The sequence below is a fragment of the Entelurus aequoreus genome, linkage group LG17 (assembly GCF_033978785.1).
Source record: "Entelurus aequoreus isolate RoL-2023_Sb linkage group LG17, RoL_Eaeq_v1.1, whole genome shotgun sequence".
NCBI classification, from domain to species: Eukaryota; Metazoa; Chordata; class Actinopteri; order Syngnathiformes; family Syngnathidae; genus Entelurus; species Entelurus aequoreus.
The window spans coordinates 9,821,806-9,834,460 of NC_084747.1; the positions used below are offsets into that span (position 1 = coordinate 9,821,806).

The window sequence follows — 12,655 nt, forward strand, 5'->3', positions numbered from 1 at the left end:
AAAATCAACAATACTATTAAACCGTGGACATGTAAATACACGGTTAATGCTTTCCAGGCTGGCGAAGGTTAACAATGCTGTGCTAACGACGCCATTGAAGCTAACTTAGCAACTTAGCAACGGGACCTCACAGAGCTATGCTAAAAACATTAGCTCTCCACCTACGCCAGCCAGCCCTCATCTACTCATCAACACCCGTGCTCACCTGCGTTCCAGCGATCGGCAGAAGGACGAAGGACTTCACCCGATGCGTTTGGCGGCCCGGAGACGTAGGAAGTCAAGGTGAGGTCGGCGGCTAGCGCGGCTAGCGCGGCTAGCGCTCCAACAAAGTCCTCCTGGTTGTGTTGCTGTAGTCCGCTGCTAATACACCGATCCCACTTACAACTGTCTTCTTTGCAGCCTTCATTGTTCATTAAACAAATTGCAAAAGATGTCCAAAATACTGTGGAATTATGAAATGAAAACAGAGCTTTTTGTATAGGATTCTACGGGGTACCATAACTTCCGTTACTCTGACTTCGTCACGCGCATACGTCATCATACCACGACGTTTCAGCCGGATATTTCCCGGGAAGTTTTAAAAGTCACTTTATAAGTTAACCCGGCCGTATTGGCATGTGTTGCAATGTTAAGATTTCATCATTGATATATAAACTATCAGACTGCGTGGTCGGTAGTAGTAGGTTTCAGTAGGCCTTTAATGCCCTTTTAGCCTTCATTTCAGTATTGTTATCGCAGTGGAAAATGTCCTTCTGCGTCTGTCCCTGACACCCACATTTCAGGCTCTGGAAACACTCTGTGGAAACGCTCCCCACCCACACTGCTTGGTGCCTCGTCTGAGCTGCTGTGACTTAGATGACCATAGTAACTAGTAGGGGTGTAACGGTACGTGTATTTGTATTGAACCGTTTCGGTACGGGGGTTCCAGTTCGGTTCGGAGGTGTACCGAACGAGTTTCCACACGGACATATTAAGTAGCGTAACGCACGTTGTGTAAACAATGCACACCGAGGCACAACACACGGCATGCTAGCAGCTAACGGGCTACGATAGACTGACCAAACGTCCTCTTTTCACCGGACATGTCCTCTTTTGCGGAGCTGTCCGGGCGGAGTTTCTTAAATGCCTCAAATGTCCGGCATTTTGAGTTAGGGTTGCGTGTATTTTCAATGTACGTTCAGGGTTAAGAAGGGGTTAAAAACAAAACAAATTGTGCGCGCAGCAGCATTGGTGAGGGAGGGGCAGAGACAGAGAGAGAGAGAGAGTTATGATAAACGCGCATGCGTCGCCAGGCTCTGCTTTTTATCCATAGATTTATCACATTAAATTTTTTATTATCAGGGGTGTCAAAAGTGTGCCCCGGAGGCCATTTGCGGCCCACAGCTAATGTTTTAAAGGCCCACGGCACATTCTAAAAATACTATTAAAATAAACAAAAACATAACAAAAGTGAAATAAAAAAGCTTAAAGGTGAAATGTAATTTAGAAAAAGTTGCAATGTTGACTAATAAAACAAAGCTGTTTTTTTTCTTTCAAACTGTCATTGCTCAAAACATAATATTGAATCAAAATCAATGTTATTATGAATTATTGACCTATCCAAGGTTCCCATTACTTCACATCAAATATTCCACTAAGAAAAATATTTTTGGTGGAAGATTTTGCAAATTTGGTAAATAAATAACCCAAAAATTTATATTTTCTTGTTTTCTCACTGTACCGAAAATGAACCGAACCGTGACCTCTAAACCGAGGTACGTACCGAACCGAAATTGTTGTGTACCGTTACACCCCTAGTAACTAGTATATCATGCAAAAGTGCAGATTCCAAGCATCAAAATACTTAGTATAGTTCAGGGGTCGGCAACCTTTACCACTCAAAGAGCCATTTTGGCAAGTTTCACAAATTAAAGAAAGTAATGGGAGCCACAAAAAAAATTTAAAATGAAAAACACCACATACAAAGCTTAAACGCTTTGTGCTATGTTAACTAGGGGTCTCCGACACACGCACCGGCACGCACTTTAATGTGGAAATTTGATGTTAGTGCAGCCCGCGAGTTTTGAATGAATGGCGCTTGATAGCGTCATACTTGCCAACCCTCTCATTTTTCCCGGGAGACTCCCGGATATCAGAGCGTGATGACACTGCATTTGGCGCCCTCTACAGTCTGCCCAAACAGTGTACCTGCTCGACCACACGTAGAATGCAATTTCAGCTTGCTCACTTAAGTGACAGCAAGGCGTACTAACTCAGCAGCCACACATCTTACACTGACGGTACCAATACCCAGAATCCCATGCAGCCCTAACTCTTCCGCTCAACCAACGCACGGAGAGGGGGGGGGGGTTGATGTGTGGGGGGATTTGGTGGTAGCGGGGGTGTATAATGTAGACCGGAAGAGTTAGGGCTGCATGGGAGTCTGGGTAATGGTTGTGTTGTGTTTATGTTGTGTTACGGTGGGATGTTCTCCAGAAATGTGTTTTTCATTCTTTTTTGGTGTGGGTTCACAGTGTGGCGCATATTTGTAACGTAACAATGTTAAAGTTGTTTGATACGGCTACCGTCAGTGTAAGCTGTGTGGCTGATGAGTAAGTATGCTTTGCTGTCTCCTGTGTGTGCAAGTAATAACAACATGCAACATGTGGCTGGACTGGCACGCTGTATGTAAATGCTATAGAGGACAATTACTGCAGTGCAATTAGGGCACGCCCTTTATTTAGTAATTAGAGTGTAAATAGGATAATTTTTTCCCTGGGAGTAATCTATGAGGGACACTGAGATCCATAAATCTCCTGGGAAAATCGGGGGGGTCGGCATGTATGTAGCTGAGCCGCATCAGAGTGGTCAAGGAGCCGCATGCGGCTCCGGAGCCGCGGGTTGCCGACCCCTGGTATAGTTGAAGACTTACGGTCATTAGAAAACATGACTGCACTTCATAATGGCAGCTACACTTTACATCTTAAACATCTAAAAAAATGATTTGGGAATGTCCTGCGGGCCAGATTGAAAAGCTTTACGGGGCGCATGCGTCCCCCGGGCCTTAATTTGCCCAGGTCTGGTTTAAGCGATCAAATGTAGTCCCACCTCGCCCCTTACACCCTGGACCTTAGGCACCAAGAACACGGTAGTGGTTGTTCTCAGCAGAGATCTCTTTGTAAAAAAGTGTCACTGTGACTTTCTTGCTGCTAAAACTCGACCCGGATGTCTACGACCACTAGGAAACTGCTGGTGAGAGGAACGGTAGGCAGCTCAGGTAGAATCCAACAGTTTTTATTCCACAATAGAGCCGATTTTCTCAGCTTGAACATTCATTTTTATACACTTCAAAGTGGACAATGAGCCACCCACACTAAGGTGTGACTTTCTTCTTTAGTATCTTGAATAATATAATTACACTGGTGTCACGTTGCTTCAACACACATCCGTCATGCCCATATATAGTCAACATTACGTCGTTGCTCGGTTACAAAATGGCGCCCTCTGCTGCACTAACACTAGTACTGACTGAGTCATCATTATATCTAACATATTATATATATGGAGCCTTGAAAAAGTTTGCTACGACAGATGCTGAAACAGGCAGGGAAAAAAATCTATTTAGTTGACCAGTTTGTGCTTGAAGATTGTCAAATCATAAAAATGTCATGTCACAAGTGAGAAGTGTTGATCTGCTGTGTGTTTGATACCAGATTCACTCATGTCCATTTTCATGTAACATCAAGTATTAGAGAGAAAATCTGTCTTGGGCAACATTTAGGTTTTATACAATTGCACAGTCCTTGTATGGTTCCCGGATCCTGAAAGTAGCAACTTTCCCTAGGCAGCCACCAAGCTCTCCTTTCTCCTGACTGAAACCTGCTCCCCGGGGCCTCCCACCTACTATTCAGTGTGTAAAAGAGTTAACGCCTCTCTCTTCCTATTGCGCACTCCCTACATGTGACCTGTGCCTTTTTCAGATGCTCGAGCTTCTCAAATAAATCCAAAAAAGACAATGTTGTTTGACTACTTGATTAGAAAATTTCCAGTACAAATCTTATACCGCAAACTAAACTTTTGTCCCATCTGTTTCATAGTGTGTTGCGACAATTTCTTACAGGAAAAAGCTTTTGTTTCAAACAGTGAAACTAAAGGGTTTTTCTTTTGTGCGTTCTCATGTGATTAGACAAAATGCTCCTTTGAGTAAAGATTTTAACACAAACTGAAGAGCTGAATGTTTTTTCTCCAACGTGTGTTCTTGTGTCTTATTCTAAATGCATTTGTCAGGCATCTTTTCTTGTACCACATGTTGAACACCTACAAGATTTTTACTACGGTGTGTTTCATCACGTGTAGCGCCTTACCTCGCCTGGGGAAAAAAGCGTTTACCGCTTACTGAACAATTCAATGTTTTTTCTCTCGTGTGTGTTATCATTTGTTCTTTGAAATGGAACTTGTGGGAATTTTTTTACCACAGGTTGAACAATCAAATGTTTTTACATGTGTCGACTCAAACGGCTCTTTCTCAAAAAACTTTTACCACATACTGAACAAATACATTTTTTGTGTCCAGTCAAATGGTCCTTGTGAGAAAAAGGTTTCCCCACAAACTGAACAAGTTTTTTCTCCTGTGTGCGTTCTCAAGTGTTGAGCCAAAAGGCTCGCACTAGTAAAGTCTCTCCCACAAACTGAACAATTAAATGTGTTTTCTCCAATTTGTGATCTTATGTGTAGAGTAAAAGTGGTCTTTTGGGAAATGCCTTTACCGCACTCTGAACAATTAAATGTTTTTTCCCTTGTGTGTATTCTCATGTGTCGAGTGAAATTACTCTTTTGAGTAACGTTTTTCCCACAAACTGCACATTAAAATGGGTTTTCTCCTGTGTGTGTTCGCACGTGTTCAGTCAAACGGGACTTTATAGTAAAGTGTTTGCCACAAACTGGACAGATAAATGTGTTTTCTCCAGTGTGTCCCCTCATGTGTAGAGTAAAAGTGGTCTTTTGGGAAAATTCTTTACCACAAACTTAACCTCATGTGTAGAGTAAAAGTGGTCTTTTGGGAAAATTCTTTACCACAAACTTAACCTCATGTGTAGAGTAAAAGTGGTCTTTTGGGAAAATTCTTTACCACAAACTTAAAGGCCTACTGAAATGATTTTTTTAAATTTAAACGGGAATAGCAGATCCATTCTATGTGTCATACTTGATCATTTCGCGATATTGCCATATTTTTGCTGAAAGGATTTAATAGAGAAAATCGACGATAAAGTTCGCAACTTTTGCTCGCTGATAAAAAAAGCCTTGCCTGTAGCGGAAGTAGCGTGACGTCACAGGAGCTAGTATTCCTCACAATTCCCCATTGTTTACAATGGAGCGAGAGAGATTCGGACCGAGAAAGTGATGATTACCCCATTAATTTGAGCGAGGATGAAAGATTCGTGGATGAGGAACGTTACAGTGAAGGACTTGAGAGGCAGTGATGGACGTATCTTTTTTCGCTCTGACCGTAACTTAGGTACAAGCTGGCTCATTGGATTCCACACTCTCTCCTTTTTCTATTGTAGATCACAGATTTGTATTTTAAACCACCTGGGATACTATATCCTCTTGAAAATGAGAGTCGAGAACGCGAAATGGACATTCAGTGCCTTTTATCTCCACGACAATACATCGGCGAAATGCTTTAGCTACGAGCTAACGTGATAGCATCGTGCTTTAACTGCATATAGAAACAAAAAAATAAAGGATAGAAGGAAGGATAGATAGAAAATCAACAATACTATTAAACCGTGGACATGTAAATACACGGTTAATGCTTTCCAGGCTGGCGAAGGTTAACAATGCTGTGCTAACGACGCCATTGAAGCTAACTTAGCAACTTAGCAACGGGACCTCACAGAGCTATGCTAAAAACATTAGCTCTCCACCTACGCCAGCCAGCCCTCATCTACTCATCAACACCCGTGCTCACCTGCGTTGCAGCGATCGGCAGAAGGACGAAGGACTTCACCCGATGCGTTTGGCGGCCCGGAGACGTAGGAAGTCAAGGTGAGGTCGGGGGCTAGCGCGGCTAGCGCTCCAACAAAGTCCTCCTGGTTGTGTTGCTGTAGTCCGCTGCTAATACACCGATCCCACCTACAACTGTCTTCTTTGCAGCCTTCATTGTTCATTAAACAAATTGCAAAAGATGTCCAGAATACTGTGGAATTATGAAATGAAAACAGAGCTTTTTGTATAGGATTCTACGGGTACCATAACTTCCGTTACTCTGACTTCGTCACGCGCATACGTCATTATAACGCGACGTTTCAGACGGCTATTTCCCGGGAAGTTTGAAAAGTCACTTTATAAGTTAACCCGGCCGTATTGGCATGTGTTGCAATGTTAAGATTTCATCATTGATATATAAACTATCAGACTGCGTGGTCGGTAGTAGTAGGTTTCAGTAGGCCTTTAACCTCATGTGTAGAGTAAAAGTGGTCTTTTGGGAAAATTCTTTACCACAATCTTAACAAATAAATGTTTTTTCCCTTCTGTGTGTACTCACGTGTCGAGTAAAATTGCACTTTTTGGTAAAGTTTTTCCCACAAACTGCACATTCAAATGGTTTTTCTCCTGTGTGTGTTTTCACGTGGTCAGTCAAATGGGACTGTATAGTAAAGTGTTTGCCACAAACTGAACAGATAAATGTGTTTTCTCCAGTGTGTGTCCTCGTGTGTCGAGTAAAATTGCACTTTTTAGAAAAGTTTTTCCCACAAACTGCACATTGAAAGGGTTTTTCTCCTGTGTGTGTTCTCACGTGTTCGGTCAAATTGGACTTCATAGTAAAGTGTTTGCCACAAACTGGACAGATAAATGTGTTTTCTCCAGTGTGTCCTCTCATGTGTAGAGTAAAAGTGGTCTTTTGGGAAAATTCCTTACCACAAACTGAACAAATAAATGTTGTTTCCCCTGTGTGTGTACTCATGTGTCGAGTCAAATTGCACTTTTTTCTAAAGTTTTTCCCACAAACTGCACATTTAAATGGTTTTTCTCCTGTGTGTGTTCTCACGTGTTCAGTCAAACGGGACTTTATAGTAAAGTGTCTGCCACAAACTGGACAGATAAATGTGTTTTCTCCAGTGTGCGTCCTCATGTGTAGAGTAAAAGTGGTCTTTTTGGAAAATCCTTTGCCACAAACTGAACAAATGAATGCTTTTTCCCCTGCGTGTGTACTCATGTGTTGAGTAAAAGTGGTCTTTTCAGTGAAGTTTTGACCACAAACTGCACATTTAAATGGTCTTTCTTCTCTGTGTGTTCTCACGTGTTCAGTCAACTGGGACTTTATAGTAAAGTGTTTGCCACAAACTGAGCAGATAAATGTGTTTTCTCCTGTGTGTACGCTCACGTGGCGAGTGAAATTGCTCTTTTTGGTGAAGTTTTTACCACAGAATGCACATTCAAATGGTTTTTCTCCCGTGTGTGATCTCATGTGTTCAGTCAAATGGGTGTTCATGGAACAGCGTTTTCCACAAACTGAGCAAATAAATTTTTTCTCTCCAGTGTGCGTCCTCATGTGCCGAGTAAAAGCCCTCTTTTTGGTGAAGTTTTTAGCACAGACTGTACATTTAAATGTTTTCTCTCCTGTGTGTGTACTCACGTGTTCAGTCAAATGGTTCGCTGGGGAAAAGCTTTTTCCACAAACTGAACTACCACTTTCCTTTATAGCACATTCAGAGTGTTTGTTGTCAGTGTGAGTCCTCATATCACCTTCACAGTCTGTATCGCTGCTCAAAGGTTCTTCAACCTTGTCTTCAGCCTCACTATCATCGCTGCTCAAAGGTTCTTCGTCGTCTTCAGCCTCACTGTCTGATAGTGGCGCTAAGAGGTTGTCTGGTTGTGGTTTCTCTTCATCATCTTCAATCTTCACAGAGACAACGGTCAGTGGCAACTTGGTGGGATCAGCTCCCTCTGGTCCTAAAAGACACTCTCCCTCCTGAGTTATTCCGAGTTTCTCCTCTTCCTCTTTAATATGAGGTTCCTCTTGCTTCGAAGTAGAGATCTCTCCCTGCGGCCGAGGCGGATGTTCTCCTGGATGACCAGTCAGCTGCTGGGCGTGTGGAGGACAATACCAGCACAGGGTCTCAGATGGGTTCTCTTCCTCATCTTCAATCTTCACAGAAACAACAGTCAATGGCAACTTGGTGTAATCAGCTCCCTCTGGTCCTAGATGACACTCTCCCTCCTGAGTGATCCAGAGTTCCTCCTCTTCCTTTTTAATGTGGGGAGGAAATGGCTTCAACATGGAGCCTCGACCCTGCGGCTGAGGTGGAAGTTCTTCTGAATGACCAATCAGCTGCCGGACGTCTGCAGGACACAAACACACTTTAGTTCAGACATGATCCATGAGATGTTTCTCCTTGAACTTTCTACACACATTCTCCTAAGTACTGTACTGGTGCGTTTCCAGTTGTACTGGGAAGAATTTCAACCCTCGAAGTCTGATTTCCGACTCGGAAAGTCGGAGCATTCTCACCACCCCCGAGTTTGTTTAAAAGATGGCTGCTCTGGATGTAAACATCCGCTTCTATAATACCTGTTATTAGCACTTCTGGTTAGCAGTGGATCGGGCATATACACTACCGTTCAAAAGTTTGGGGGTCACCCAAACAATTTAGTGGAATAGCCTTCATTTCTAAGAACAAGAATAGACTGTGGAGTTTCAGATGAAAGTTCTCTTTTTCTGGCCATTTTGAGCGTTTAATTGACCCCACAAATGTGATGCTCCAGAAACTCAATCTGCTCAAAGGAAGGCCAGTTTTGTAGCTTCTGTAACGAGCTAAAGTGTTTTCAGATGTGTGAACATGATTGCACAAGGGTTTTCTAATCATCAATTAGCCTTCTGAGCCAATGAGCAAACACATTGTACCATTAGAACACTGGAGTGATAGTTGCTGGAAATGGGCCTCTATACACCTATGTAGATATTGCACCAAAAAGCAGACATTTGCAGCTAGAATAGTCATTTACCACATTAGCAATGTATAGAGTGTATTTCTTTAAAGTTAAGACTAGTTTAAAGTTATCTTCATTGAAAAGTACAGTGCTTTTCCTTCAAAAATAAGGACATTTCAATGTGACCCCAAACTTTTGAACGGTAGTGTACATTGTACTGTTGTATGTTTTTATATGGTGACGTTACTGTAGTGTAAAGCAGTGTTTTTCAACCTTTTTTGAGCCAAGGCACATTTTTTGCGTTGAAAAAATGCGGAGGCACACCACCAGCAGAAATCATTAAAAAACTAAACTCAGTTGACAGTAAAAAGTCGTCATCACAATTGTTGGATATGACTTTAAAGCATAACCAAGCATGCATCAATGTAGCTCTTGTCTCAAAGTAGGTGTGACTTATTTTGAGTTTTTTGCTGTTTTCCTGTGTGTAGTGTTTTAGTTCTTGGCTTGCGCTCCTATTTTGATATTTTCTTGTAGCAGTTTCATGTCTTCCTTTGAGCGATATTTCCAGCATCTACTTTGTTTTAGCAATCAAGAATATTTCAGTTGTTTTTATCCTTCTTTGTGGGGACATTGTTGATTGTCATGTCATGCTTGGATGTACATTGTGGACGCCGTCTTTGCTCCACAGTAAGTCTTTGCTGTCGTCCAGCATTCTGTTTTTGTTGACTTTGCCGCCAGTTCAGTTTTAGTTTCGTCCTGCATAGCCTTCCCTAATCTTAAATGCATTTTCTTAGGGGCACTCACCTTTTGTTTATATTTGGTTTAAGCATTAGTTACCTTTTTACCTGCACACTGCCTCCCGCTGTTTCCGACATCTACAAAGCAATTAGCTACCTGCTGCCACCTACTGATATGGAAGAGTATTACACGGTTACTCTGCCGAGCTCTAGACAGCACCGACACTCAACAACAACACATCATTTGCAGACTATAATTACTGCTTTGCAAAAAAATATTTTTAACCCAAATAGGTGAAATTACGTATTCTCCCACGGCACACCAGACTGTATCTCACGGCACACTAGTGTGCCACGGCACAGTGGTTGAAAAACACTGGCGTAAACTACATTTATTTCATGTGTTATATACAGTACAGGCCAAAAGTTAGGACACACCTTCTCATTCAATGTGTTTTCTTTATTTTCATGACTATTTACATTGTAGATTGTCACTGAAGGCATCAAAACTATGAAAGAACACATGTGGAGTTACAGTGGGGCAAAAAAGTATTTGGTCAGCCACCCATTGATTGTCAATGGGTGGCTGACTAAATACTTTTTTGCCCCACTGTATGTACTTGCTGAACAATTCATTGTAAATTGTAGTTTGCAACTAGCCTTGGGCTTTGATCCAGTAAAAAGAAAAGTGTTGTCAGTGGTTAGGATTTGCAGCAACAGGCGTGGAACAAAAGACTGCACGCTGCAGTTTGGTTAAAAAAGGCAGAAGCACAACAAACTTAATACAGCCCAGTGGGGGAATTGCAACTCTTTACAAGGGGAACAAACCCGTAACAACAAACAAACTGACTAAAAAGCAGCTTATTGCGGTGGAATAATTTACTATGAAGGTATCATGTATGATGAGAGAAACACGATGGAGAACGATCACTAAAACAGTCGCTAAATATGTGGTGCACATACACTTTGTGTTAGCTACTTACTAAAAGTGTACTTTATTATTTAGTTGTATGCAATGTGCAATGCTACATTTTTGATTTATTCAAAGACAAGTTTTGCCTTCTATAGGAAGCTCTTTAGTTTAAAAAAAAATATTCCATACAAATTGAAATTTACAGTACAGGCCTGTCAATCAATGAGTTTTCTTTATTTCCATGACTATTTATTTACATTGTAGATTGTCACATCAAAACTATGAATGAACACATGTGGAGTTTTGTACTTAACAAAAAAAGGTGAAATAACTGCAAACATGTTTTGTATTCTAGTTTCTTCAAAATAGCCACCCTTTGCTCTGATTACTGCTTTGCACACTCTTGGCATTCTCTCGATGAGCTTCAAGAGGTAGTCACCTCAAATGGTTTTCCAACAGTCTTGAAGGAGTTAGCTCATTGAAGAGAATCATATTATTCTTGTTCTTTATGACCTCCAATCCTCTGCAGGTTGATGTAAACATGTGGTCCAGTCTTCTCTTCACATCTCTTACTCTTCCCCAACATCTCTTCTTTCACATCATTATTTTCTTTACACAAGCGCTTGTTTTGCTCTTCCACTTTCTTCATTTGACTTTTGCATTCTTTCATCTCCTCTGATGTGAACTCCACTGCCTTCTTCAAGCTAACAATCATGGCGGCTCTTTCTTTACGTTCTTCAACAAAGTCGGTTAATTTCTTATCAACGCTCTTTATAGAGCTTATGACAGCCTCCAAAATTAAATTTTTAGACATTTCAATTCGCTCATCTTTATCTGCAGTTTCCTCCTTTGGTGATTTTCTGGAAGTTGGTGGCGCTGATTCTCTTTCACCGGACGTCGCCATCTTAGCATAGCAGTAGTCGTCCATCTTCTATCACGTCTTCTATCTTCACTTCAGACAACACTCCATCGCTCCAGACTTAACTTCCGTTTCGTGGGTTTAAGAACAAAAACTATCTTTGAGAATCTGTCGGTGTTAGATCGTAAATTTGAAACTTCTTCCAGAAGCCACAGCCGTTCAGTCCGCCATTTTGTTGCCGCCAAAGTCTTTTTGAGCTGCTTGATTCCTTTGACCATGCGCCAAAAGTCAGCAACTTCCGTTTCCGACTTTACGGAAGATTTTTACAAAATAAAGTCATGTTAATATGTCTTCTTTCAACAACCGGTTCGCAAAAGTATCTAAAGATAACATAAAATAGTCAAAAAACCTAAAATAGTCAAAAACTATCCATCCATCCATTTTCTACCGCTTATTCCCTTCAGGTTTGCGGGGGGCGCTGGAGTCTATCTCAGCTACAATCGGGTGGAAGGCGGGGTACACCCTGGACAAGTCGCCACCTCATCGCAGGGCCAACACAGATAGACAGACAACACTGCTGCTGGAATTTTAATTTTCCAGAGGGAACTCTCCCGAAGGAATCAATAAAGTATCATCCATCCATCCATCCATCCATCCATCCATCCATCCATCCATCCATCTATCTAACATTCACACTCACATTCACACGTTTTCACACAATTTTTACAAAATAAAGTCATGTTAATATGTCTTCTTTCAACAACCGGTTCGCGAAAGTATCTAAAGATAACATAAAATGGTCAAAAAACCTAAAATAGTCAAAAACTATCCATCCATCCATTTCCTACCGCTTATTCCCTTCAGGTTTGCGGGGGGCGCTGGAGTCTATCTCAGCTACAATCGGGTGGAAGGCGGGGTACACCCTGGACAAGTCGCCACCTCATCGCAGGGCCAACACAGATAGACAGACAACACTGCTGCTGGAATTTTAATTTTCCAGAGGGAACTCTCCCGAAGGAATCAATAAAGTATTATCTATCCATCCATCCATCCATCCATCCATCCATCCATCCATCCATCCATCCATCCATCTATCTATCTATCTATCTATCTATCTATCTATCTATCTATCTATCTATCTATCTATATATCTATCTATCTAACATTCACGCTCACATTCACACGTTTTCACTCAATTTTTACAAAATAAAGTCATGTTAATATGTCTTCTTT

The 12,655-nt window shown here is 41.6% G+C and overlaps 1 protein-coding gene across 2 annotated transcripts in view; it reads right to left on the reverse strand.

Moving 5' to 3' along the window:
- Nucleotides 1–12,655, reverse strand: part of LOC133632307 (gastrula zinc finger protein XlCGF17.1-like) — a 607,858-nt gene that overhangs the window by 19,323 nt on the left and 575,880 nt on the right. The window contains exon 1 of one of the 2 annotated variants that reach the window (XM_062024677.1): nt 7,619–8,324. The exons of the other annotated variant lie outside the window; for it this stretch is intronic. The gene's annotated coding sequence lies outside the window, so the exon portion shown is untranslated. Of the gene's footprint in view, nt 1–7,618; nt 8,325–12,655 lie in introns of those variants that run through there. 2 annotated transcript variants of the gene reach the window in all.